Raw genomic sequence first — 24295 nt, forward strand, 5'->3', positions numbered from 1 at the left:
AAGAACTGACTCATTTGAAAAGACTCTGATACTGGGAAAGATTGAGGGCAGGCAGAGAAAGGGATGACAGAGGATAAGATGGTTGGATGGCATCACTGACGCGATGGACATGAGCTTGAGTAAACCCTGGGAGTTGGTAATGGACAGGGAGGTCTGGCGTGCTGCAGTCCATGGAGTCACAAAGAGTCAGACAGGACTGAGCTACTAAACTGAAAACTGAACTGACAGTGGATAAGAATCCGCCTGCCAATGCAAGGGACACAGGTTTGCTCCCTGGTCCTGGAAGAGCCCACATGGCTCAGAGCAACTAAGCCCGTGCACCATAACTTCTGAGCCCACGTGCTGCAACTACTGAAGCCCGCGCCCTTAGAGCCGGTGCTCTGCAACAAGAGGAGCCACCACAGTGAGAAGCCGGTAGAAAGCGGCCCGCGCTCGCCCCAACCAGAGGAGGCCTGCACACAGCAGCAACGGCTCAGTGCAACCAAACACAAACAAACAAAGTGCAAAAGAACATGCTGGTACAACATGCGCATAAGCGGTGTGGAAATGTGCAGCAGACAGGTCCACAGTGCACTGTGCATTGGGGTGATGGGCAGACGTGATGTGTAAATGCAGTCAAGTCATCTGGTGGGAGCCTCAGAAATCATACTGATTCCTACACCGGGTTATGCTCTCCGGGGCCATCTTTGCACGTGTTTGTGGGCGTGGCTTACCTCGAGCTTGTGTAGGACCAGCACAGAAATGCGATGGCCTTTGGTGTCTTTTAGCAGAGCATTTACTCAGGAGCATTTACTTGGTGAATCCTTATCTGTTACATTGTTATCGTTTAGTTGCTAAGTTTTGCCTGACTCTTTGTGGCCCGGTGGACTGCAGCCCTCCAGGCTCCCCTGTCCATGGGATTTCCCAGGCAAGATTACTGGAGTGGGTCACCACTTCCTCCTGCAGGGGATCTTGCTGACCCAGGGATCAAACCTCTGTCTCCTGCATTGCAGGTGGATTCTTTACCACTGAGTCACCGGGGAAGCTCATCTGCTATACTATCATTAATCCAAACATAAATGTTTGGCTTTATGAGTGTGTTTGGTTAGACATTTTATGCATTTTAGCCCCTGAAAACACATTTCTGTCTCTTCATAAAATTAGATTTCAACTGTAGACCATGTGGAAACTCTGTCTTACTCATGGATTCTGGCTTTCAGCATAGAAAGAAAGAAAGTGAAGTTGCTCAGTCATGTCTAACTCTTTGCAACCGCATGGACTGTAGCCTACTCGGCTCCTCAGTCCATGGAATTTTCTAGGCAAGAGTACTGGAGTGGGTTGCCATTTCCTTCTCCAGGAGATCTGCCCAACCCAGGGATTGAACCCGGGTCTTCTGCACTGCAGGCAGACTCATAACTCTCTGAGCCACCAGCGTACACTTGTTCTTATCGGATGAACCGACACTTGGAAGTTTCTTCTCCCTGCCCCTTGCTTCGTGGTCCTAATTCCAGTTTCCAGGGAATACATCTACCTTAGCATAGAGCACCACTTGCTGGGCCTTGCTTGAAGTGGGTTTTAATGGGCTCTCTTTCTGGTACATTAGTGGATAAGATGATAGGATTTCACATTAAAGAGACCAAGGTTTGAATCTTCACTTTCAAACACTACTTTTTGACCGTTGATAAGTCACTTGGGTTTTTCAAGTCTTCGTTTATTGAAGTGCAGAATGTTGATACTACTACACACCTATAAGGTTATTTTATGAGTCAAAAGGAAAAATGGAACTGAGAATTTCAGCCTAACAGAAACATAAATGATGTTCAAGCAGTAACTATCATCAGCACTACGTAATTGTCCCCTTATTTAATTATCCCCTTATTTAATTACTCTGTGAATTGTTCATTAATTAAGATTTCTTTCTAATATTAGGAATACAGGGAAGGAAGAACTTAGGACACTTGGAGATTATCTCTCACTTTGATGAGAACATTGCGTTTTAATCTTTCTAGGTATTTACCGATAGAAATTTTAAGAGAAACTCTTGGACATTCTGAGTCGTGATGTAGTGATACTGGACGGTGACTTTAGCCCTGTCAGCAACCAGCACTCAGTAGCTGAGGATGAGGGTCTCAGTTCTGAGGAAGTCTTGCTGGCCATGATGCCACGATGCTCACCGCAACCAGTTATGGACACCCGAGCTTCTCAGCCTCACCTGAGTCAGAAAGCACTGGGGCCTCATTCTCATTTTCCTATAATTCCCCCTAAAAAGATATTTCAGACACTTCTTTCCTCTAATCATCCACACCCGCTTAGAGACACCCCATGTCTCTATCTGTCTACATCAGCACAACACACATAAAGAGAATGGGTTTGGTTTCTCACCAATTTTCACCCACTTGGGGGTAATATCACTGGTTGGCATGGTCAGTCTCTCTGCAAGACAGAGCTTCTTTGAACGACCTGTGGCTGGAGGGAGAACTGGACCACAGCGAGTGCAGAGATCACTCTGTAAGGAGCACCCGGAGAGTTTAGGGAGATGCTAGAGACTCTCAGGCTTGGCAGAAGGGGGAAATGCAAACAGCAAGCACATCCCATGGCTCATCTGTTGTGTCTGGGAACAATGGTGCTTTGTCACAAGGCAACTTTCCAAAAATATTTAAAGACAAATGGTAAGGTTTTGGAGTAGAATATTGACATTATTAGAATGAATGAAGGTTATCTGTTGAGTTAGGCTGGGTAGACCTGGAGAGTAAAGATTATTTAAGGGGCTCTGGCAATGATGTGTGTGAGAAACACAGAATAACCTAACAAGGTCTGTGACAATGAGATAAAAGAAAAAGAAAAATTATCAAAATTGCATAAAATAGCCTGGAGATGGGCCAAAAGATGATTCAGAGGTTGGAACCTGGATCTGGATACCTAAGAAAAATGTGTGCCATTCACATAATAAGGGTAATCAGTAAGACTATCCAGTGTAAGAAAGAAAGAGACACATTTTAGCTATTGTCTATTGATAAATTTATCTGTTGGACTCAGCCACTCCATACATTTACATGTAATGGTATATGCTTATCTGTGCTTCCCTGGTGACTCAGGGGTTTAAAGAACCTACCTGCCAGTGCAAGAGACATATGTTTGATCCCTAGGGCAGGAAGATCCCATGGAGAAGGAAATGGCAACCCACTCCAGTATTCTTTTTTTATTTTCCCTTGTAAGCAGTTTATTTTTTTTTAATTGGAAGCTAATTACTTTACAGTATGATAGTGGTTTTTGCCATATATTGACATGAATCAGCCACAAGTGTACATGTGTTCCCCGTCCTGAAGCCCCCTCCCAACTCCTTCCTCATCCCATCCCTCAGGGTCATCCCAGTGCGCCAGCCCTGAGCGCCCTGTCTCATGCGTCGAACCTGGACTGGCGATCTGTTTCAGGTATGGTAATATACATGCTTCAGTGCTGTTCTCTCAAATCATCCCACCCTCGCCCTCTCCCAGAGTCCAACAGTCTCTTCTTTACATCTGTGTCTTTTGCTGTCTCGCATATAGAGTCATCATTGCCATCTTTCTAAATTCCATATATACGCATTAATATACTATATTGGTGTTTTTCTTTCTGACTTACCTTGCTCTGTGTAATAAGCTCCAGTTTCATCCACCTCATCAGAACTGATTCAAATGTATTCTTTTTAATGGCTGACTAATACTCCATTGTGTATATGTACCACAGCTTTCTTATCCATTCATCTGCTGATGGAAATCTAGGTTGCTTCCATGTCCTGGCTATTATAAACAGTGCTGCAATGAACATTGGGGTGCACGTGTCTCTTTCAATTCTGGTTTCCTCAGTGTGTATGCCCAGCAGTGGGATTGCTGGGTCATAAGTGAGTTCTATTTCCAGTTTTTTAAGGAATCTCCACACTGTTCTCCATAGTGGCTGTACTAGTTTGCATTCCCACCAACAGTGTAAGAGGGTTCCCTTTTCTCCACACCCTCTCCAGCATTTATTGCTTGTAGACTTTTTGATAGCGGCCATTCTGACTTGTGTGAGATGGTACCTCACTGTGGTTTTGATTTGCATTTCTCTGATAATGAGTGATGTTGAGCATCTTTTCATGTGTTTGTTAGCTGTCTGTATGTCTTCTGTGGAGAAATGTCTGTTTAGTTCTTCGGCCCATTTTTTGATTGGGTCATTTATTTTTCTTGAGCTGCAGGAGTTGCTTGTATATTTTCGAGATTAACTCCTTGTCAGTTGCTTCATTTTCTATTATTTTCTTCCATTCTGAAGGCTGTCTTTTCACCTTACTTACAGTTTCCTTCATTGTGCAAAAGCTTTTAAGTTTAATTAGGTCCCATTTGTTTATTTTTGCTTTTATTTCCATTACTCTGGGAGGTGGGTCATAGAGGCTCCTGCTATGATTTACATCCAAGCCACTCCAGTATTCTTGTCTGGAGAATCCCATGGACAGAGGAGCCTGGTGGGCTACAGTCCATGGAATCACAAAAGAGTTGGACATAACTCAGTGACTAAACAACAACAACATATGCTTACTCCTATGAAGACCATATTTTTCACTCTAAATAAATGCATTTAAGTTTTGTTTTAACCAGTGAGACTTAAAAGATTAGCAATTGCACTAGCTATCTAAAATAATTTGTCCTATAAAAATAGGTATTCTACTGTCATTTGAAACACGGTATTTTTGCACACATTTTCATAACAGAAGGTGTTGTCAAGTGTTGGTGGAGTTGTCTTTGAAGCTGTCAGGATTGTTAACTTCTTTTCCTGAACACAGGATGTTTCCTTCCACATACTGATAATAATCTCAGGTACCCCAGCAAGCTGAAGAAAACTGTATCCCACCACTGTGCCTTCCGTGAAAAGTAGGTCCTGTGAGAATCAATGATAGAAGTTAAAAAGGAACATTCCAAATCAAAAGATGAGCATCACAGACCCAGTGGGCACATAAAAAGTCCAATCCTAGAGACATTTGTGAAGTGAGAATATCCCCTACTATATTAATAAACAAGAAATGTCACAGCTATTAGCAATTTCCAGCCTCCAGATGTAAATGAGGGCTCCCAAAACTGCGATCCAGTGGATGCTGCCACCTGCCATGGTGATTGTTGAGTAGCTGGGGGAATGCAAGAAGCAAAGGGAACAAGGAAACAGGATTTGGCCCCAGACAGCCAAGCTGCACATGAACGGAATGAATTCAGTGAGCCCAGAGGCGTGTACCTTCCCATTCACAGAATGCTCAGTTCCTTAACTTGATACCTGATCTCTGATGTTCAGTCTGCTCCCTTTGTTGCAAAACTTTATGTAGCCTCGCTTCCCCTCCTGCCTCCTTGGAGCAGTTTTCTCTGAGCTTCTGAAATGCTGTTTCCATGGTTCAGAATCCTAAACATTTCCACCTAACTAAACTATACTTTGGCCACCTGATGTGAAGAGCTGACTCATTAGAAAAGACCCTGATACTGGGAAAGATTGAAGGCAGGAGGAGAAGGGGATGACAGAGGATGAGATGGTTGGGTGGCATCACCGATGGTCATGAGTCTGGGCAAGCTCCAGAAGGCGGTGAAGGACAAGGAAACCAGGTGTGGGGCAGGCCCATGGGGTCGCAAAGAGTTGGAAACGACCAAGTGATGGAACAACTATTTTCAGATTGTGGCTATATTTTTTAGGCAACACATTCTTCCTTCTCAGAGCTTTGCAATGTGTCCTCTGGACCTATTCTGTTATTGTTGCAGGAAAGGGGACCCCTTCCTGGGCCTGAAACTGGGCTCTTCTCTAATACTTGGAAATGAATTTTCTGAGACAAAGCAAGAGATTTTATTGGGAAAGGGCACCCGGGTGGAGAGCAGTAGGGTAAGAGAACCCAGGAGGACTGCTCTGCTGCATGGCTCGCAGTCTTGGGTTTTATGGTGATGGGATTAGTTTCCAGGTGGTCTTTGGCCAATCATTCTAATTCAGAGTCTTTCCTGGTGGCGCACGCATCACTCAGCCAAGACGGATGCTAGCAAGAGGGATTCTGGGAAGTGGACGGACACATGGTGTCTCCTTTCAACCTTTCCCAAAATTTTCGGGTTGGTGGTGGCTCATTAGTTCCGTATTCCTTATCAGCATCTCCTGTCATAAAACAACTCATGCAAATGGTTACCGTGGTGCCTGGCCAGGGTGGGCGGTTTCAATCAGCGTGCTTCCCCTAACATTATCATGAAGAGTCCTGAATAACAGGTAAGTTACAATGCTCCTATTGATGTCATAACTCTGGCTTTCTTTGCTATAATCATAATTTTTTTCACTATGGATCTATCCAGTTGTATTTATTCAAATAAAAATCGGGATCCAGTTTAAGGAGGTAAGCTCCCTAGGGGAAGTTGTAGCAAGCTAAAATAGAAAAACAGCATACATGTCTTAGTTCAGCAAACACATCTGCTAGGGATTTGTTCATTAGTTATCCAGACTCCAAATTCATCGTGGTGTCACAGATCCACGTGAGTTATTTGGGTTCTCAATTGTTAAACCCACCACATGAGTAGAGACTGAATCTTCAAGATGGCTCTTTGTGTTACACATTTCAGCAAGACACACACCAGATGTCTTTGGCCTTGCTCGAAGAATGGACTTCCAATCTGTTCATCCTGGCAGGGAGATTCCCCCATCAGGTGCAAAGAACTGAAGCAACTCAAGAAAACAAGGAAACTGTGATTCTTCCTACTGCTGCTGCTGCTGCTGCTAAGTCACTTCAGTAGCATCCAACTCTGTGCAACCCCATAGACGGCAGCCCACCAGGCTCCCCCATCCCTGGGATTCTCCAGGCAAGAATACTGGAGTGGGTTGCCATTTCCTTCTCCAATGCATGAAAGTGAAAAGTGAAAGTAACGTCGCTCAGTTGTGCCCGACTCTTAGCAACCCCATGGACTGCAGCCCACCAGACTCCTCCGTCCATGGGATTTTCCAGGCAATAGTACTGGAGTGGGTTGCCATTGTCTTCTCCTACTTGCCCAGTACTTTCTCTGGGAGCCCAGACTTGTCCAGCTTCTGACCTTTGTGATGAGATTTTTATGTGCTGAACAATTACACATATAAATATGTCTTATCATGAGCTGGAGACAATAAAAATATCCTATGATAGCAAAACCCTAGGTAAGCTTACCACAATCCTGTCAGATAGAATTTACATTACTTTTTTACTTCTATTGAGATAGAGGCCTCATGTAAAATTTACAAATATTTTTTGCTCTGTTTCCATGTGTATTAAGTCACAGTAAAAAAGCAAGCTCTATTTTCTCTCACTGAAGCTCCCATACTTAAATACTAACAAAGGAAATTGACATGGGCATTCAGTGATGGCAAAGACTATTGTTCTTAGAAAAAGTACTATGATGAAGCTGTATGTTACAAAATGCTTAGCATTCTGTCCTAGAATTATGATTACAATTTTCCAGTATACTTCAAATTAAGAAGCTAGATTTTATTTCAGTTCAACTATTTTTTATCCTTGGAGGGGCATATATTTTACACTTAAGTCTAGAGTGCCTAAGCTTCCTTGTTGGCTCAGATGGTAAAGAATCTGCCTGCAATGTGGGAGACCCAGATTCAATTCCTGGGTCAGGAAGGTCCCCTGGAGAAGGGCATGGCAACCCACTCCAGTATTCTTGCCTGGAGAATTCCATGGACAGAGGAACCTGGCAGGCTACGGTCCATAGAGTGGAAAAGAGTCAGAGAGGACTGTGTGACTAACACTTTCACTTTCATGCTAACAGAGCTTTGCACATAGCAACAGAAGAGTCAAAATTGAAATAAAATTGAAAGCCTTACATTAGGTGAGATAATGGCTAAGACTGGTTCCAAATAGGAAAAGGAGTGTGTCAAGGCTGTATATTGTCACCCTGCTTATTTAACTTCTATGCAGAGTATGCTGGGCTGGAAGAAGCACAAGCTGGAATCAAGATTGCCAGGAGAAATATCAATAACCTCAGATATGCAGATGACACCACCCTTATGGCAGAAAGTGAAGAGGAACTAAAAGCCTCTTGATGAAAGTGAAAGAGGACAGTGAAAAAGTTGGCTTAAAGCTCAACAACCAGAAAACAAAGATCATGGCATCTGGTCCCATCACTTCATGGGAAATAGATGGGGAAACAGTAGAAACAGTGGCTGACTTTATTCTTCTGGGCTCCAAAATCACTGCAGCTGGTGATTGCAGCCATGAAATTAAAAGACACTTACTCCTTGGAAAGAAACTTATGACCAAACTAGATAGCATATTCAAAAGCAGAGACACTTTGCCAACAAAGGTCTGTCTAGTCAAAGCTATGGTTTTTCCAGTGGTCATATATGGATGTGAAAGTTGGACTGTGAAGAAGGCTGAGCGCCAAAGAATTGATACTTTTGAACTATGGTGTTGGAGAAGACTCTCGAGAGTCCCTTGGACTGCAAGGAGATCCAACCAGTCCATTCTGAAGGAGATCAGTTCTCGGTGTTCGTTGGAAGGACTGATGTTGACGCTGAAACTCTAATACTTTGATCACCTGAAACGAAAAGCTGCCTCATTGGAAAAGATCATGATGCTGGGAAAGATTGAGGGCAGGAGGAGAAGGGGACGACAGAGGATGAGATGGTTGGATGGCATCACTGACTTGATGCATGAGTTTGGGTGGACTTCAGGAGTTGGTGATGGACAGGGAGGCCTGGCGTGCTGTGGTTCATGGTGTCACAAAGAGTCAGACATGACTGAGTGATTGAACTGAACTGAACTGAACTGAATGGCTAAGATGAAAGCATAGCACAGGACTCTTGTCTTTGTTGGTTTGCAAACTCAGGAGCTTTCCTGGGTGAAATCTGAAACTGCTCCCCCTACATGGAGGGCAAGGAGAGATCAAAGAAAGAGGCAGATTTAACAAGCGAGGGGCTTACAGAGGAGAGTCTTAAGAACTCATGTAGATAAACTTGGGTTCGGGGGTCAGATTCTGCCCAAAGTCTATGATTGTTCAGCTTATGAGCAAAGAATACTTTTTACATTTTAAGAGTTGTTAAAACACCAAAGAATATGTAACAGAGATCTATGGGGCCCACAAAGAAAGAAAGAAAGTGAAGTCTTTCAGCATGTCACTCTTTGCGACCCCATGGACTATAGACCTCCAGCTTCCTCCATCCTTGGGATTTTCCAGGCAAGTGTACTGGAGTGGGTTGCCATTTCCTTCTCCAGGGCATCTTCCCAACCCAGGGATCAAACCCAGTCTCCCACATTGCAGACAGACTCTTTACTGTCTGAGCCACAAGGGAAGCTCTATGTGGCCCACAAAGCTGAAAATACTTACTCTCTTCATTCTTTACAGGAGAAAATGTTTCCTTACTTCTGACTTAGAGGATGAGTAGATACTTAGAGCACCCCCAACCGTTTTGGCACCAGGGACCATTTCCAAGGAAGATAATTTTCCCACGGACCACAGTGCGGTTGGGGAGGCAGATGGCTCAGGTGGTAATGCAAGTGATGGGAGCAGCAGATGCAGCTTCGCTCACTGGTCCACCGCTTACCTCCTGCTGTGCAGTCTGCTTCCTGATAGATGGGGCTGGGGACCCCTGGCTTAGAGGAAAACTAGACATAGAGATGCTTGACCATACATCCTGACCCTGCACCCTTCCCACAAAGCATGTGCTGTTAACTTTGTCTTCCAAGTAATTCTAAAGCAAAGCCAACAATCCTAGCTGTCAGTGAAATCAAAGCTGGTGGAAATATTTCTTTCAAAAAGGAATGGCTGCTGGTTAGTTAGAGGAACACTAGTAACATACTTGGAATGACTCAGTTGGGATAAGCCCCCCCTTTTGGTGGACTAATACCACAGAGTGTATCTTTCTCCCTTACATAGCCATCCCATGGTTGTGTTTCTGCTCGGCACTTTGGTGGGTCAGAAATCAGGCTTACCATCTTTGAAGTTGCCATTCATTGCATCTTGGTGCCCTTAACTTCTAGATGAAAAATAAAGATTGGAAAGAAAGAGTAAAAAAGGCAAAGTTACCTCTTAAACACACCTCCCCAAAAGTAATGCATGTCACTACCTCTGGCATAATTTTGGCAACGCTTCCCTGGTGGCTCAGATGGTAAAGCGTCTGCCTACAATGCGGGAGACCTGGGTTCAATCCCTGGGTCGGGAAGATCCCCTGGAAAAGGAAATGGCGACCCACTCCAGTATTCTTGCCTGGGCAATCCCATGGATGGAGGAGCCTGGTGGGATGCAGTCCATGGGGTAGCAAAGAGTCGGACATGACTGAGCGACTTCACTCACTTTGTAATGCGAGCTCACTTGCTGGGATGGTGAATGGAGCCCCTGGTTGGACCACTAAAGGGAGCTCCTTGCTACAGACACGAGAGTGGGAAGACCTGGCTGGCATGTAGTGGTCTCCAGCAACTGCATAGGTGACAAACGGCCTGGTGTTTTAGTGGAGATATTGGATTGGAAACACACATGATGTCATCTTATCCCAGCACCCACTGCAAATTCCAGTTAAGAAACTGGAAATAATAATGTTGTGATTGGTGGCTTTCAGAAGCTCAGTCGTCTCTGACTCTGTGACCCCATGGACTGCAGCACGCCAGGCTTCCCTGTCCTTCACCAACTCAGTAAGGAAGGCAGACTGGAGGGAAACCAAGGCAATAATTATAATAAGGAGTCACTCGTATGAGCAGGGAGAGTGAGGTACTGGAACTCTGTTCCTCAGATGACATTCTGTGCTTAAACGTGATTACAAAATGGTCTTTTCAAAGTCTTCTTGGGACTTCCCTGGTGGTGTAGTGGATGAGAATCTACCTGCCAAGGCAAGGGACAGGGGTCCCGTACCCGGTCCTTGAAGCTTCCGCACGCGGCAGAGCAACTAAGCCCGTGTGTCACAACTGCTAAGCCCAGGCGCTGCAACTGCTGAAGCCCCAGAGCCTAGAGCGTGTATTCCGCAAGTCACTGCAACAAGAGAAGGCCAGCGTGAGGCAACAAAGACCCAGAACAGTCAGAAATGAAGAAATCCAAAAGAAAATTTTTTTTAATTTAATTTTGATCTATCAGTCTCAGGGTGGCCTTGTCTCATACTGATGTTCTATGAAATTAAGTCCAACAGGAGAACACCAACGTCTCACTGCGGGTGCCAGAGCAGCTTGTAACAATACCAAGACCCGCCAATCATGCCCGGAGAGCCCCAGATGCTGGGGCTGCACAGACCTTAGAGAGGGTGCATGGACCTCTGGCAGGGACTCCTTAGCAGCCCAGCTTCAGCAACGGGATGAGCTTGGCTTCTCTGACTGACAGGAGGGCGTCTCTTCCGATGTTCCAGCTCCCTGTTGTAGACCTTCAATTCTGCAGCTTAACTCCTAACTGTGTCAAGGCCGATTTCTATAATAACTGCCTTATCCCATAGCTCACGGTGTTTCTGCTCCCCTAATTAAACACTGACTGTGCTGCTGGGATATAAATAAGGAGGATTGATTAAAAGCCATTTAAGAAGCACAGAGATCCCCAGAGACCCCTCTGAAAATCCATGCGTTAAGAGGCTGCCCTTCTCAGTCAAGGCAAAATAGAGGGGGGTACATGTGAAGGCAGGGTATGTTTCTAAAACCCGGGGAATAATTTCAAAGTATGTGAGCTGAACACTGATCTCAGCGGTCTCCTTTTTCTGCTCAGCCCTGGAAGTTCAGCAGTCACACAATATACACCCTGTAGAAGGAGCCTGGAAGAATTTGCTCTGTGAAATCTGAAATCTGACCAAATACATACAGCAGTGGTGGGCAGGGGTGGGGGGTGGGCGGTGGAGTGCATTACTATCTGAAGCATAAAATGATTTTTTTTTAATGCTGAACACCATTCTGCTTGCCTGATGCATTGACTCTCCTATCATTGAAAAACTGACTTCCTTTACTCCTGGAAATATTCTTTTCTCTGAAAACGGCTTTGTCTGTTAAATAGAATCAATATAGCCATCCCAGCTTTCCTTGGATTCGTTAGTATGATATATAATTTTCATTTTCCTTTCCATTTATTTGAGTCACTTTGTTTACATTTGTTACAAGCAACACACTAGTTGGGTCTTAAATTTTTAACCACTCTGGCAATCTTTCCCTTTTAATTCAGATGTTTAGACTACTTATATTTAATGTGATTAATAATATATTTATGTCATCACCTTGCTATTTGCTTTCTGTTTGTCCCATCTATTCTTTTTTTCTGCTTTTTACTATCTTCTTTGCTTTTTTATCTTAATGGGTATTTGGTAGATATCACAGGCACCCTTCAGGTTATATTTTTATGGGTAAAACCTCACAATAGTATGCTTTTATCTCTCTCCTCCCACCCTTTATTCCTTTATGTTATTTTGCCTACATACCTAAACTCTATGTTATACTCTGTTACTTTTTGGTTTAAACAAATCATCATCTTTTTTAAAATGCAAGTAGCATTTTAAAAGTTTTGTATATTTCCACCTGTGGGTACCATTTCCAATGTTCTTCATTACTTTTGCAGACTCATCTGGCTGATCTCATTTTCTTTTTTCCAGAAGAGCTTCCTGAATGATTCCTTAGAGAGAACAAAGCCAGGGTCCAGTTGTTCCGTCTCTCCCACTTGGAGGAACAAGTTGGAGTTCTCTGCACCTACGCACCTCCTCAACCGCTCTGTAAGTGATAACTAAGCCAGAGAGTCCGGGACCCGTTGGCACACCAGCATTATTTGTGCCCGCCTTCTTCACCGTGAGCAGAAGCTGGAGATTAATTCTCCTTCATGCTTTGTGTATTTTACGTGTTGATACATCAGAGGAAAACATTTTCCTAAAATATTTAAACTTTAAAAGGACTGATTTCTATATAAACGTGTGTGGGACTTTGAAATTATTCCTCATGATTTTATATAATGATTTAAAACAGAGATCAAAGGAACAACGTAGGATGTACATATATCACAAGCTATAACAGTACAGGAAATCAGACTTTTACCCCACTTGAGTCCATATTTTGAGATGACCCTCTGCCTGGAGAGCCCTTTGCAGTTCTATCCGTTTCAGATGGAAACTTCCCAACACATCTTTCTGTCCTCTTCCTTCGAAACACTGTCCAATCGCTGCAGGAAGCAGTGTACACGCTGCATTTAGTCGGCATTACACTCAGCGTAGTTTCTATTTATGATCTGCCTGAACGGCTCCTGAATGTTCACTGGAAGGACTGATGCTGAAGCTGAAACTCCAATACTTTGGCCACCTGATGCCAAGAACTGACTCATTGGAAAAGACCCTGATGCTGGGAAGAGTGCAGGCAGGAGGAGAAGGGGATGTCAGAGGATGAGATGGTTGGGTGGCATCACCGACTCAGTGGACATGAGTTTGAGCAAACTCTGGGACTAGGTGATGGACAGGGCAGCCTGGCGTACTGCAGTCCATGGGTCACAAAGAGTCAGACACAACGAGCGACTGAACTGAACTGGTGACTCCAAACAGCAGCAGTGGATCCCCTCACAGCTCTGGAGGCAGATGTCTGCAGGCAGTGCGTCCGCAGGGCTGGCTCCTCCCCAAGGTTCTGAGGGAGAATCTCTCAGTAGCCACCTGGTGAAGCCTAGCAGGACCCTGTGGGCCTCCTGGGCAGGAAGCCTTTCAAGTGCTAATCCAGGAAGGGGAGGGGATTGCACAGAGAGGGGAGGAGCAGCCAGGAAGCAGTAGCATCCAGATCCCAGTTTCACCTCAAGGGATATGCATCTCTGAACTCTTTATAAAACTAAAGTGAAAGTGAAGTGGCTCTTTGCAACATTAAAACTAAAACCCTCAGAAGAATACAAGGTGTTAGAATCCTTCATTCCAGGGAAGATCAGAGTTTGGTAATTTCAAGAAGTTAATCAGGAGAAACCACCTGAGGCCAGATTAAAGGAATGCAGGCCCTGCACACACCCTGATCCTTCTCACAGCAGCAGCCCCACCCTGAACCATCGCTATTTCAGTTCAGTTCAGTCGCTCAGTCCTGTCTGACTCTTTGAGACCCATGAATTGCAGCACGCCAGGCCTCCCTGTCCATCACCAACTCCCGGAGTTCACTCAGACTCACATCCATCGAGTCAGTGATGCCATCCAGCCATATCATCCTCTGTTGTCCCCTTCTCCTCCTGCCCCCAATCCCTCCCAGCATCAGAGTCTTTTCCAATGAGTCAACTCTTTGCATGAGGTGGACAAAGTGAAACTGGAGTTTCAGCTTTAGCATCATTCCTTCCAAAGAAATCCCAGGGCTGATCTCCTTCGAATGGACTGGTTGGATCTCCTTGCAGTCCAAGGGACCCTCAAGAGTCTTCTCCAACACCACAGTTCTAAAGCATCGATTCTTCGGTGCTCAGCCTTCTTCACAGTCCAACTCTCATATCTATACCTGACCACTGGAAAAACCACAGCCTTGACTAGATGGACCTTAGTCGGCAAAGTAATGTCTCTGCTCTTGAATATACTATCTAGGTTGGTCATAATGTTTCTTCCAAGTAGTAAGTGTCTTTTAATTTCATGGCCGAAGTCACCATCTGCAGTGATTTTGGAGCCCAGAAAAATAAAGGCTGACACTGTTTCTACTGTTTCCCCATCTATTTCCCATGAAGTGATGGGACCGGATGCCATGATCTTCGTTTTCTGAATGTTGAGGTTTAAGCCAACATTTTCACTCCCCTCTTTCACTTTCATCAAGAGGCTTTTGAGTTCCTCTTCACTTAGTGCCATAAGGGTGGTGTCATCTGCATATCTTCTCACCAAATCCTCCAAGGTTGGAACGTACAGTTTCTCAGGGTACAAGCCCGGCTGTTTCCCTCTTTATTTGGCAAAACAATACAACTATACTTCACCCAAAACTCTGTCTCTGAGATTCAATTCAGCCCTGATGCACGGAGGCTGAGGTTTCAGCATCACTGGTGATCCTCGATATTCCTTGGCTCACAGCTGAATCCCTCCAGTCTCTACCTCCATCCTCATATGACCTTCTTCTTGGTAAGTCCATGTTGTAGCTTCTTTTTGTAAGGACATCTATCATGGGATTTGGGCTTCCCAGGTGGCTCAGTGGTGAAGAATCTACCTGCCAGTGCACGAGGCATCAGAGAGGTGAGTTTGATCCCTGGGTCAAGAAGATCCCCTGAAGGAGGAAATGGCAACCTACTCCAGTATTCTTAACTGAAATTTTCCATGGACAGAAGAGCCTGGTGGACTACAGTCCATGGCGTGGAAAAGAGTCAGACACAACTGAGCACACATCATGGGATTTGAGGACCCCCCTAAATCCAGGATGACCTTACCTGGAGATCCTTAACATAATTATGTCTGAAAACAAACAAACAAAAATCCTTCCTCCAAATAAATTAACCTCCATACATTATGGGGGTTAGGACTTGAACCTATTTGGGGAAGGGGGCATTCAACCCAACAGAACTACTGCATTCAAGATACTGTTCTAAGCATTTTGTATGTATTAACTTATTCACTTATCAGGTGTGTGTTTGCTCAATCTCTCCGTCGTGTCTGACTGTATGCCACCCCATGGAGTATAGCCCGCCAGACTCCTCTGTCCATGGAATTTTCCAGGCAAGAATACTGTAGTAAGTTGCCATCTCCTTCTCTGGGGGATCTTCCTGACCCAAGGATCAAGCTTGAGTCTCTTGCATCTCTTTCATTGGCAGATGGATTCCTTACCACTGTGCCCCCGGGAAGCCCTTACTTATTATGCCAAGTCTTTAACATATTTGCTAATATTAGAACTATTTTAAAAAACAAAGAATCTGAGGTGTGAAAATGTTCATTTTCCCGAAATCCCACATCTGTAAGTGTTGTTGCTCTTTAGTTGCTCAGCCGTGTCCAACTCTTTGAGAACCCATGGATTGCAAGATCCCATGCTCCCCAGTCCATTACCAACTTCCAGAGCTTGCTCAAACTCATGTCCACCGAGTCAGTGATGCCATCCAACCATCCCATCCTCTGTTGTCTCCTCCTCCTGCTTTCAACCTTTCCCAGCATCGGGGTCTTTTCAAATGAGTCACTTCTTTGCATCAGGTGGCCAAATTATTGGAGCTTCAGCTTCGGCATCAGTCCTTCCAATGAATATTCAGAATTGATATCCTTTAGGATTGACTGGTTTGATCTCCTTGCAGTCCAAGGAACTCTCAAGAGTCTTCTCCAACACCACAGATCAAAAGCATCAGTTCTTCAGTTTTCAGCCTTCTTTATGGTCCAACTCTCACATTCACACATGACTACTGGAAAAACCACACTTTGACTGTACAGACCTTTGCTGGCACAGTGATGTCTCTGCTTTCTAATATGCTGCCTAGGTTTCTCATAGCTTTCCTTCCAGGGAGAAAGTGCTCAGTTATGTTTAAATCCAGGCAGACAAACTCCACAGATTACATGTTTAACCACTGTGCTTTAGACCCTGCTAGCTATTCCTGAGCCTCTGTTTCTTCATCTATAAAATGGGGGCATTATTAATAACAGAATAATACATGTAAAGACACCAATGTTTGGAAAGCTGCTACAGTTTAAATTCTAATATGAATAATAGGGTGAAAAACCTCAAATCAAGAGTCAGCTGGGGTGAGTCCTGAAAAATTTTTTGAATATCTGACTTTTACTGGCATCACCCAAGTGTGACACAAGAATCTGGCTGTGCTGAAATAGACACAGGAGCCACTAGGGTGGAAGCTTCTGGAAGGAAGGAGGCTGTTTTTCATTCTCCTGTCACCAGCACCCAATAGGATGGCACCCACATGGTGTGGTCAGTAAGTGTATGGAGTGGATGAATGACTGAACCAGAATATAGTTTTTTCAAACCAGCATTGTTAATCATCTCTCCTGTATATCATTCTCACTAGTCCTTGCCTTTTCAAGGTCAGATGGACTGCTAGTCATACAGAGGAATTAATTTATGCTAATTCTTGAGTTCTACATCACATTTTTCTGGGGACCATATATCTTCAGCACCCCATAGATCACACACTTCCCTATTATAGTCTTCTGTTGCCCATCTTTCTCAGTAGTTCTGCTCATTCAAGATCAAGATCAGCAGTGCTCGCAAATAAGAGTTTATTTAGGCAGTCCTTTTCTTTTCTGGCATAGGTACATGGCAGCCCTATTACTTCCCATCCTTAGATAAAAATTCTCTCATTAGAATGAGAAACATGGGCAGAAAGGTTTGAGAGCAATTCCTCCCCATGAGGCCCAAGTAGAAAGAATATGGGTGTAGGAATTGGTGAAGTGTAGCTGGGTGAGCACATTTATTGTGAACCGAGTTTGTGCATTGCTCTAGATTGTGAAAACAAGACAGACACCAACAATGGAATAATAGATGAGGATGGATAGATAGATTTAATTCTCACACTGCCACTTAGTATCTGTGGAATCTTGCACAACTTAGAGAAACAATCTAAGCCTCAGTTTGAATAAAATCATTCAAATGCTTATTTCATAGGGTTTCTGTAAGAACTAAATGAATAAATAATCATATATATGTATGTGTGTGTGTGTGTGTGTGTGTGTGTGTGTGTGTAGATTTCCCTGGTGGCTTAACAGTGAAGAATCTGCCTGCAATTCAGGAGATGCAGGAGATTTGGGTTTGATTCCTGGGTAGAAAAGACTGTCTGGAGGAGGGCACGGCAACCCACTCCAGTATTCTTGTCTGGAGAATCCCACAGACAGAGGAGCCTAGAGGGTTACACTCCATGGGATCACAAAGGGTCAGACATGACAGAAGCAACTGAGCACACACACATGCACATATATGAACCTAACAGAAGCAAAAGAGATTAAGAAGAAATGGCAAGAATACACGGAAGAACTGTACAAAAAAGATCTTCATGAGCCAGGTAACCACGATGGTGTGATCACTCACCTAGAGCCAGACATCTTGGAATGTGAAGTCAAGTGGGCCTTAGGAAGCATCATTAGGAACAAAGCTAATGGAGGTGATGGGATTCCAGTTGAGCTATTTCAAATCCTGAAAGATGATGCTGTGAAAGTGCTGCACTCAATATGACAGCAAATTTGGAAAACTCAGCAGTGGCCACAGGACTGGAAAAGGTCAGTTTTCATTCCAATCCCAAAGAAAGGCAATGCCAAAGAATGTTCAAACTACTGCACAATTGCACTCATCTCACACACTAGTAAAGTAATGCTCAAAATTCTCCAAGCCAGGCTTCAACAGTACATGAAACATGAACTTCCAGATATTCAAGCTGGATTTAGGAAAGGCCAAGGAACCAGAGATCAAAGTGCCAACATTCATTGGATCATCAAAAAAGCAAGAGAGTTCCAGAAAAACATCTATTTCTGCTTTATTGACTACACCAAAGCCTTTGACTGTGTGGATCACAATAAAGTCTGGAAAATTCTTCAAGAGATGGGAATACCAAACCACTTGACCTCCCTTTTGAGAAATCTGTATGCAGGTCAGGAAGCAACAGTTAGTACTGGACATGGAGCAACAGATTGTTTCCAAATAGGGAAAGGAATGTTGTATATTATCACCCTGCTTATTTAACTCTTTGCGGAGTACATCATGAGAAATGCCCAGCTGGAAGAAGCACCAGCTGGAATCAAGATTTCTGGAAGAAATATCAATAACCTCAGATATGCAGATGACACCACCCTTATGGCAAAATATTGAAGAACTAAAGAGTCTCTTGATAAAAGTGAAAGAGGAGAGTGAAAAAGTTGGCTTAAAACTCAACACTCAGAAAACTAAGATCATGGCATCTGGTCCCATCATTTCATGGCAAATAGATGGGGAAACAATGGAAACAACAAGAGACTTTATATTTGGTGGCTCCAAAATCACTGCAGATGGTGACTGCTGCCATGAAATTAAAAGGCGCTTGCTCCTTGGAAGAAAAGTTATGACCATCCTACACAGCATATTGAAAGGCATAGATATTACTTTGCCAACAAAGGTCTGCCTAGGCATCATCGACTCAATGGACATGAGCTTGAGCAAGCTCCGGCCATTGGTGATGGACAGGGAAGCCTGGGGTACTGCAGTCCACCGGGTTGCAAAGAGTTGGACACAACTGAGCGGCTGAACTGAACTGATATTCAAATGTCTATATCTATTTACATATATAATGTGTGAGTGTATGTATACACAGATATATGTCTATCTACAGTCTCAGACTTTACTTTTGGGGCTCCAAAATCACTGCAGATGGTGACTGCAGCCATGAAATTAAAAGACGCTTACTCCTTGGAAGAAAAGTTATGACCAACCTAGATAGCATATTCAAGAGCAGAGACATTACTTTGCAGACTAAGGTCCATCTAGTTAAGGCTATGGTTTTTCCAGTAGTCATGTATGGATGCAAGAGTTGGACTGTGAAGAAGGCTGAGCGCCGAAGAATTGATGCTTTTGAAATGTGGTGTTGGAGAAGACTCTTGAGAGTCCCATGGACTTCAAGGAAATCCAACCAGTCCATTCTGAAGGAGATTAGCCCTGGGATTTCTTTGGAAGGAATGATGCTAAAGCTGAAACTCCGCTACTTTGGGCACCTCATGCGAAGAGTTGACTCATTGGAAAAGACTCTGATGCTGGGAGGGATTGGGGTCAGGAGGAGAAAGGGATGACAGAGGATGAGATGGCTGGATGGCATCACGGACTCGATGGACGTGAGTCTGAGTGAACTCCGGGAGTTGGTGATGGACAGGGAGGCCTGGCGTGCTGAAATTCATGGGGTTGCAAAGAGTCGGACACGACTGAGCAACTGAACTGAACTGAACTGATCCCTAGAGAGAAAGGAATGAGCTTGCTACATGATATAATGCATTTGGCTTCCCTTTCTTCCCGGCCCCTGCACTATAATGCAGAGGTAACTCCTGTCTGTGTATTATGTCATCCAAGTTCCAGCTTCCTTCAACGATCATCTCAACCTACAGCACCGGCTTTGGGCCCTGCACCTTCCTACCTTCCTAAAAGGCTCTCAATGACTTCTAGGTTTCTGATGACCTTCATTGCTCCTTATCCATCCTTGATACAAGAAAGCACCTGGTAATAATGTTGGGCTGACCCAGGGGCAATTTCTGTCCCAGCTCCTCCAGATCTGTACGGACCGTGCTGGGGGCTGTCTTCAGATGGTAATGATTCTTAGCTGCAGCCGTGGCCCCATTAAAGACATAACTCTAGAGAGAAAAAGTCCTGAATCCCATTATCAGTCCCTACTCAGACATAAATGCTGGGACTCGACACCTCTTCATGTGGCTTCCGCAGCTTAATGACACCATCAGTAAACTCCTACCTGAATGAAGGCTGCACTAATTACGGCGCTAAGATGCATGTCCCTATTTGAGTTAATTGAGTTCATTTGCTAGTTTGCAAAGAAACACAATTAATAAAAGAAGTTGTGCATGCCATATTTTTTTTGCAGGTCAACTTTGAAGCAATAGCATTTTGACTGATCTGCTCTGAATAAAATGAGTCAAACAGCTCACACTAAACTATTCACAGGCAGAGGTGATGAGCATATGCTTCTAATTTGAGCCAAGAAAAAAAGCAAAAATAAACAAATTTTGCAAATCTTAGTTCTTGACAACCGCTCACAGGATATTTCAGCTAAGAAATGAGCATATGGTCCAAGGAATAAAGAAACTAGCTGATTCGGTGTGGAAATGAAATTTCTAGGCTCACAGTTTCATGACTGTGGTGATCTCATTCCTTTTGAGTCCTCTTAACTTATTCTGCCCTGCCTGCTCTAAGTTTCTACAAGCTTCCCTTTGTGGTCCAGCAGAATTATTGATGACAACTTGCTGAGAAAAGACCCCACAACTCATATTGGCTAAAATGACCTTTTAACCCATCAGCCTGGCCCTTTAGCCCACTCCAGTTAAAGGGCCAAGACACGCTTCCTTGAAATTTCTAATGCAATGCTCAAGGTTAACTTTCCTTGAGGAAAAGGTTAACTCAGGGCATCTCCGTAGGAAAGAAAACCTTTACAGGAAATTGACATGAAAATGGAATTAGATGCTCAGTTGTACTTTCCATTCCACCCTCACCTTAGCTGTCTCCTGTAACTTGTTTTCTTTCCCAGGAGCAAGGGTGGATTTTGCAACAGTGAGATACTGAGCAGGGCCCTCTGGGGCTCCCGGGCACAAAGCCTGTCTGTGTCCTGAATTTCTTTGGTTTGAAGAAGGCAATGGCACCCAACTCCAGTGCCCTTGCCTGGAAAATCCCATGGACGGAGGAGCCTGGTGGGCTGCAGTCCATGGGGTCTCGAAGAGTCGGACACGACTGAGCAACTTCACTTTCACGCATTGGAGAAGGAAATCACAACCCACTCCAGTGTTCTTGCCTGGAGAATCCCAGGGACAGGGGAGCCTGGTGGGCTGCCGTCTCTGGGGTCTCACAGAGTCAGACACGACTGAAGCGACTTAGCAACAGCAGCAGCACCTTCCCCAGCTTCCAACCTGCAGATTCAACCAGTTGCTAATTAGGGAAGGGAAAGGATGCTAGACTAGGGAGAGACCATTAAGGAAAACAATAGTTCAGCCTTGGGGCAAGGTCCTGGTTTCCCATCAACTGACACACACTGAGATATCTTAGAGCTGTTTTGCAGATACCGAAACCCCGTCTAGGTGAGAGAAGTTAACAATTAAAGATGGTATGGTGCCCACAAGCACATAGACCCCAGCAGACCAGTTGGAACCTGAGGGTTGATGATGCTGACTCCATTACTTCACCGCCAACCCATCAGAAGAATGGAAGCCTGTCACTGCCTTGATCCTTATCACCTACCCTTGAACACAGGTGGTAGATCATCTGCCTGCAATGCAAAAGAGCCAGGTTTGATTCCTGGGTCGGGAAGATCCCCTGGAGAAGGAAATGGCAACCCACTCCAGCATTCTTTCCTGGAGAACCCCATGGACAGAGGAGCCTGGCAGGCTGCAGTCCACAGATCGCAAGAGTCAGACATGACTTAGGGACTAAACCACCGCCACCACCCTATTCCCAGGGAGGGAGGCGCAGTCCCTGAGGCACTAGCCTACAGTGTTCCCTCTTTGCCTGGCAAGGGGATAAAGCCACTCTTTCTTTCTCCTCCGTAATTCTGTCTCCACACCTCATTTCAGCGGCAGTGTACAGAAAGCTAAGAATTGGCATCACAATGAAGTGTGTTCTGAAGCTTGCTAAACAAGTGGACTTCTCTCACTCACCTCCTTTAAATGACCTGTTGCTGGAAAGTGTTAAAAAGAAACAAGGCCAAAATAGAGTCACTTTGACTAAACCTCACTCAAACTGAACACCTAACTTGTGGAGTGTCAGTCTCTCCACTAGTGAAATTTTATACCAGTCTGGAATTTTCTGGATTGCAGTAGTAAGGTAATCTTGCCTGAAATAATCCTTTCTGTTCTTTTGCTAATAACCTTTTTGTAGCACCCAATTTCTGTAAAAGCCTTCCGCTCTGTACAGCTCCTTGGAGGAGCTCCTTTCTGTTTGCTAGATGTGACATTATCCAATTCATAAACTGTTGAATAGAGCCAATTAGAAAATTTTGGTTTTTCTTTTGTTTTGTTTTTTTACAAGAGAAATTTAGTTGTAGGAAAATAAGACTTGGTGGATAACGTTTAGCCCTTTGAGTTTTTTTCATTAACCAATCATTGTGCAATTAAATCAAAGATTGCCCTTAGACCGTCACAGAAGACTTACCGTGTGGCCATGGTAAAGCTAGTTAAGCCCCCTTGTGCCAGAAGTTAAGTTTCTATTTGTAAGAACTGCTGGGCTTCTAAATGACTAACTTGCCTTTTCCATTTTGTATTTCAGATGCATTCCCATTTGCTATGTACATTTTTTGGAGTACAAACAGAACCACTAATATTTACCTTTGCATGTCTTTGTTTCAAAAATAAGCAAAATTCTAAAAAATCATCTCTGACTAAAATAAAATAATGCAGGGGTATAATGTACTGTGTTCAAGGTATTAATAAATAAAATCTGTGTGGTCAATGTTCATCGCAGCACTGTTTATAATAGCCAGGACATGGAAACAACCTAGATGTCCATCAGCAGATGAATGGATAAGAAAGCCTTGGTACATATACACAATGGAGTATTACTCAGCCGTTAAAAAGAATTCATTTGAATCAGTTCTGATGAGATGGATGAAACTGGAGCCGATTATACAGAGTGAAGTAAGCCAGAAAGAAAAACACCAATACAGTATACTAACACATATATATGGAATTTAGGAAGATGGCAATGACGACCCTGTATGCAAGACAGGGAAAGAGACACAGATGTGTATAACGGACTTTTGGACTCAGAGGGAGAGGGAGAGGGTGGGATGATTTGGGAGAATGACATTCTAACATGTATACTATCATGTGAATTGAATCGCCAGTCTATGTCTGACGCAGGATGCAGCATGCTTGGGGCTGGTGCATGGGGATGACCCAGAAAGATGTTATGGGGAGGGAGGTGGGAGGGGGGTTCATGTTTGAGAATGCATGTAAGAATTAAAGATTTTAAAATTAAAAAAAATAAAAAATAAAAAATAAAAATAAAAATAAAAAATCTGTGTGGTCAATCCATACGAGAACAAAAGAAATCAAGATACTTTCCAATTGGGCATATGTCATGGTTTCAATTATATTGTAAAAAAATTTTTAATGATATATAGTATATTATGAGGTCCATTTAATTATAGGGTTATTTATTTTTTAAATTACATTATTAAACTGCATTTATTTCAGAATATTTCACTTGTCTTTCTTTAGTGAGGTGCTTAACAGTCCCTGATAACTCAGAAGCAGAAATGAACTTTTGTTTCATATATCTGAGTTACAGTTATATAGTTGATTGTCATAGTTCATCCAAGGCAGGCTGTAAGAGAGTGAGAAAAAATTATTATATGCCAATGGTAGTTATTAATCAATTCATGTAATTAAAAGCATGTATCTGGCTGCTGTGGGCATTTGACTCAGTGCAGGAATAAAGTTTTGGAGGGCATAGTTTGCCCCAAGAGAATATCTTGGTCAGGTAACAAAGAAGGATTTAAAGGAAAGTTAATTTGGGACTTATAAGTGCAATAAATGTTCAACATGTGTTAAATATGACTGGATCAGAGCAACTGACTCCTCCCCCAGAAATGAAGAGAGGCAGGGAAGAAGGAGATATTTACAAAGCATGACTAGATTTCATCAGGGAAAAATAGGCTAACAATCTTAAACTGTATCTGGTAGTTATTGAAGTACTTCTGATGACTTTAATCAAAGAAACAGATACAAAATACTAATATTTTTACTATCAAATGATTACTACGGGAAATTGTTCTGACTTCATATTGAGGACTGGCTT

The sequence above is a fragment of the Ovis aries genome, chromosome 16 (genome assembly GCF_016772045.2).
Source record: "Ovis aries strain OAR_USU_Benz2616 breed Rambouillet chromosome 16, ARS-UI_Ramb_v3.0, whole genome shotgun sequence".
NCBI classification, from domain to species: domain Eukaryota; kingdom Metazoa; phylum Chordata; class Mammalia; order Artiodactyla; family Bovidae; genus Ovis; species Ovis aries.